Source organism: Cyprinus carpio, chromosome B7, assembly GCF_018340385.1.
Source record: "Cyprinus carpio isolate SPL01 chromosome B7, ASM1834038v1, whole genome shotgun sequence".
In the NCBI taxonomy this organism is placed as follows: Eukaryota; Metazoa; Chordata; class Actinopteri; order Cypriniformes; family Cyprinidae; genus Cyprinus; species Cyprinus carpio.
Window position 1 is genome coordinate 13,525,455 of NC_056603.1, and position 6,000 is coordinate 13,531,454.

The following is a 6,000-nucleotide window of genomic DNA, read 5'->3' on the forward strand; positions in this document are numbered from 1 at the left end:
GGAATTTCTAAGGGTTCCAATAATTTTGTCCAACGTGTATTTGAGAAAAACATTTATTTCATAATGATATTTCCCCCCATTTTAAATTCTTATTATCCAATGAAAGGACAGATTTTTGTGATTTTTTTTTAAATAAAAGATCAAAAGGATAACAATGGCAGATTTAATAGATTACAGCCTTCTTTGGTCATATTTAACAAGGGTGCCAATATTTTTGGCCATGACTGTATTTGATTTAATCTTAATTCCAAATAACGAAGATTTTAATGCTATGAGTTTTAGTTAACAGCACTGCAGTGGCAGTGATTAAATACTGATGACAATGACTTTGACAACTGGATTGCAGTTGTTTATTTGCACATAAATACCTTGCACAAAAAAGTGACGCAATAATTTACAAAACTATTTTAAATTCAGCCTTTAATGTTATGGCTTTTACCCCCAATATAAAGGATTTAATATCATGTACATAGAAAACAAAAGGGGGCTGTTAAATCTGTGGCAAAATCATTTCAGTGAAGACTGCTCTCAACCTTGAGCTGCTCTTAGCATCCTGTCATGTTTTGATGGCCTGTGGAGGCGAAGAGTGAGAAGAGAAAAAGCCAGATAAAGCTTTTGTTTTATTTCTGTGCAGAACTTGAGGACAAATAAGGTGAAGGAGAGAATGTATAACTGCATCTCTAAATGCCCACTAGTCAAGGGCATGATTTGCTTGGAATTTCTCAGCTCCGTAATTCTTCAAAATGATTCTGTGTGTGTGTTGAATGACATAACTACTCACCCACAGGTGGTGTGATGTATATGTGAGCATTTGCCTTGAGGTCTTGCCACAGGCACAGACAGATGGACCAACCAGTCGGCCAGACTGCTTTCACAGGACATGAGAGGGGGAAAAAAAACAGTGTTTCTTTATTTACTTACAGGTAACCTGAGGAAATGTCAGGTGGAAATGTTGTAACTGACCTTGCTAGCTTTCCAAAATACTTTGGCAAATCCAAACCACTGACCCTGAAACCAGTTTTTCTAAAAAGTGACTTTGGGTCATGGTATTCATCTGATTTTTTTCCTCTCAGTATTTTGAGACACGTCTGCTTTTAGAAATTTTATTGTTCCTTTTCCTTTTCTCTTCAGTGATTCGGCTCTGATTTCTTCAGCGTTCTGGCAGTTCTTAGGGCTGAGATGTCACTTTGTGTCTTGCCCCCTTTGCTTCCTTCCAGTAACCTCCCACACTTCCGGCATCCTGTGTTTCTCCATTCACCACCCCTCCATCCGTCCACTCTATCCACTCTATCCACATCTCGTATGCCCATACTGGTGCAAACCACAGCAAACCCCCCCCCCCCCCCCCCCCCCCCCCCGGAAACATCAAACAAGAAAATCTATCCTTGGGTAACTGCGGTATGACCATGGGGTCAATGATTTCCATTAAAAAGTTTGTGTGTGCATGTGTGTGTGTGTTGATAATTTCTTAGGAAGTCTTAAAACTGGAAATTGAAGTACCAGGGTGCATTTTACTAAGGGTTCAGTTGAGCATAATGTAGGGATGCACCGATACCACATTTCAGAATGAGTCCAATACCGATACTTTCATTTTTGGTATTCGCCGATACCGATACCTTTATTTTCACTGCATTTGTATTTTTTTATTTAAATATTGCCTACAAAACAGTATAATAATAATAATAATATGAATCATGTTAGATGGCTTCATTTATCAAACAGATATTTCCTTCAGTTATTTCCACACTTAATTTGTAGCAGTTTTTGTTACTTTCACTGTTCATTTTAATGGCACATTAGAGCTGCTCCATTGCAGCAGCTCAATACTGTAATCACAAGACATTTTCCTAAAATAATGCAGGGAACCACTCGTTATACATTATATGAGTACGCACACTCACTCTCTCAATAGTAACTTTAGTAACTTGTGCATTGTTTTACTTACTTGCTTTTGACATATCCGACCAAACTACAAACTTTCCAGTGATGTCTGTGAGATATTCACTTGACAAGCTCGCTCATCTGTGCTGCCGCACACTCAATCCACTCAGCGCAGTACAGGAGCACAGTATCGGCCCCGATACCAGTATCGGTATCAGTGCATCCCTAAATTGGCTGCTTTTGTTAAAGATTGAAGAATGTTACATCTGAGACAGGGTGTCAGTGTGTGTTAGACTCCCCTCATCTCTGTCTATGTTTTATTCAGTGTGTGTGTGTGTGTGTGTGCACCGAGGCTGCAGTGAATCTGAAGGCTCGTTAAAGTGAGGTCAGAAAATTGTTTGGCCCCTGCAGGTCGTCAGAAATAGTGCTCACATCAATTCAACAAAACACAATTCATATTAAATCACAAATCAATACTTTTGAGATGGGCTTCCTTCTTACTAAGACAAAATTTATGTCTCATTGCGGTTAGAAAAGTCAACTTGTCCAACCATCACAGATTTTGTATTATTTTATACCATTTGTTCCAAACAATGCAAATTTATTTCTTTTATTTTAATTTCTGCACAAAAGAAGACAATTTTTACCTTGCTACAAGCATTGGGTTCACTGACGTGTGAGAATGGAATGTACTGATTTAGCTAAGACACATCTGCCTATTCAGAGCATCTTGCCATTTCCCTGAGAAATCTGTGGTGTTGCATTACTCTTATAAATTAGTGCAAGAGCAAAGTAGACTGTGATAAGCAATACCAGCTGTTCCACTGGCATGCATACCCTTTCTCAAACCCCTTCTGAGACTAAATTTTGGATGAAGGGAAATTAAAATGTAACACATTGGACTGATACAAGTGTACACAGATTTCTCAATTGAATATAAAAAGGTGATATTCTGAAATATTATTACAATTTAAAATATATGTAAATATATTTTAATATATCTTAAAATTTCATTTATTCCTGTGCTGGCAAAGCTGAATTTTCAGCATCATTTATACAGTTTTCAGTGTTATATGATCCTTCAGAAATCACTCTAATATGCTGATTTGTGATTACTTACTATTATCAGTCTTGAACACAGTTGTGTTGCCATTTATTTGACATATTTTTCTTGTAACAATGTAAAATATTTATTGTCACTTTTATTCAATTAAACAGTACTTAATTATTTAATTTAAAAGTACTGATTTAGTTTTTTAAGAAATTTCACTGACCCCATACTTTTGAATGGAAGTATATAATGTTATCTGTTTGTCCTTATATTCCTCAGTTGAACCTAAAAATGGATTTTCTTTTAGTAGTTGACCATTCGAGTGACCTTCTAAATGGACGTCACATTTTTACATTTAACATTGATTACCATAATTGATTTGCTCAAAGCTGTTTAAAATAGGTTGGAGTGTCAAGTACATGAATATTAATACAGAGAAAAAGCCTTGTGATGGCACAGCTATAAACAGGTTAATAGTGAAAATAAAATCTTATTGGTGCTGTACAGAAGATAATTGATGTGTTGAAGCTCAGGTCATCCACATGGGGCTCCTCATCCAAGTCAAATACTAAATGCAGTCCATTATAGTAGGAGCAATACAATGCAGTATCTGCGATACCCAAAAACAATTAAGTATTGACATTTTAATGGAATCAGTAAGAGCATGTAAATTAAGCAGCTTAGCCCTAGCAGTGTCTCCAAATCTTAGATGTTCAGTAGTCAATCACTCTGCATGTAACCACGAAAACTATGAGCACGTCTTGTGAAATAACCTGCGTGATAAGGAGATTTGTTCTGTTTTCAGGAGGGATAATCAAATCAGCAGAGAGTGCAGATGTTCTCCACAGCTGGCCAGATGCCTAGAGGTAAAACCTAGAGACTGAATCATTTCTTTTTTAGCTGTATTATTCAAAGTAAATAGTACCGATCTATAATCAACAACCACTACAAAACAACCATAATGCTAATTGATGTCATATTAATAAAAGCTAAGATAATAAAATGTTATGCTCACCATGTTTCTGATCTCAGTACTCTGTTTTTGTAGTTTCCCGTATGTAGGACAAACATGCAATTTGAAAAAAAGTATAAACAGAATTACAAATAAAATTACTTACATTTTCAGATTTTCAATTAATGCTGAATGGCCTGATTGCAAGCTGTTAGTTTGTAGTCCTAAAACCCAGAAGAGAATGATCATTTTTGAGCCATGGATATTCAAATTGTTTTAGTAATATGGTTTTCCATTTATGAGTAAAGGAAGGCCTGTGGTTAACTTACTGGAAAAGACCAAACATTTTCTTATACAACATAAATTACACACTCATGCCACAATCTGAAATTTTAAACTGCTGTGTGCTTTAAAAACTATTATAGAACTGCTTTTAAGTGCGGTACCTACCACAAGGATGTGCAGTACATAATGCTCAGCAAGTAATGTATTTGCAAAATTCATGTTTGAGGTATCACTGTATGTTATACAGGTCCTTCTCAAAAAATTAGCATATTGTGAAAAATTAGGAATTTTGGGTTTTCATGAGCTGTATGCCAAAATCATCAGTATTAAAACAATAAAAGACCTGAAATATTTCAGTTGGTGTGCAATGAATCTAAAATATATGAAAGTTTAATTTTTATCATTACATTATGGAAAATAATGAACTTTTTCACAATATGCTAATTTTTTGAGAAGGACCTGTAGAAGTCTCCTTCTACTATTTTGAAAACCTATTAGAAATTCCAGAGGGAATGCATGGTGAATTAGCCTTCTGGGTCAGCCTGCAAATTGATGACATGACTGAACAGCTCTATTCTGTCAAAAGGCATCTCTCATTTAGATGTGTAGAACAACCAGCCACACCTTTTGTAAGTGGCAAAGACAAAATAAAGAAAATGTTTCTTGTTTAGTTGATACACAAACAGCCTCTAACAAAATCTAGCCTAATATATTTCAAAGATTCAGTGCCATGAAGCATGCAAACTTTGACAAGTGCAGTAAGTAGTTATTTTTCCTAGCTGGCAGTGATGGTAGCAACGGCACATTTTATTGTCAGCAAGTACTGCAGTATGCTGTGCTGTTGTGAATTTGACAAATAAAACTCTGAACTTACACTTTAATGGTATTATTTTGAGTATTCTGCAGTTTCTGATAAAGTATACATTGTCACAGGCAGACTGAACAAGTTGTGTTGCTGCAGTATGGGATGAAATGAAAAACTATAGTTTTTAATTTCATCCCATACTGCAGCAACACAACTTGTACATAACCCTGTTATTACATTTAATCATGACTGTAAATGTATGCTGTTCTTATTAAAATTACTCTCCATCAAAGAATAATGAATAAATGTATCAGTTTCCACAAAAATATTAAGCAGCATAACTGTTTTATTTCCACCAACGTTGATAATAATAAGAAATATTTCTTGCATGTTAGAATAATTTCTGAAAAATCATGTAAAACTGAAGACTGAAGTAATGGGTGCTGAAAATTCAGCTTTGCCATTACATTAAATTACATTTTAAAATTTATTTCAGTAGAAAACATCTATTTTAAATTGTTACATGTCACAATATTCCTGTTTAAATTTATTTTTGATCAAATAAATGTAGCCATAAAAATGCTAGTGTATAAATGATCAAATGTGCAAATATATTAAAATTAATAAAAAGCATGAAATGCACTTCTGCACATATTTTCTCCTGTCTGCTTCCTTTCCCAGCACACTCATTAGTGAAAGTTTTGCAGGTTTGTGCGTCTCATGGTGCCATCAACCAATCAGCGTTGACATGCTGTCATTTTCCTCTGGTTCCAGAGCGATCGTTGCATGACATTTACGACTCAGGTGACTATCTCAGAAAAGAACTGTCAATTTGTGTCAAAGCAACTTTAATTGAGATGAATGGGAATGCTAATGATTGTCTCTTTCCAAGTATTATTGATCGATTTGCTGGTTCAACTGTGTTTGATTAGAATCAGAAACCGAATTCTGCATAAAGAATGGCAATCTTTCTCATTTAAATGTCAGTCCTATAGCAAGCCATGCAAAACAACTTTGCAGCTATTC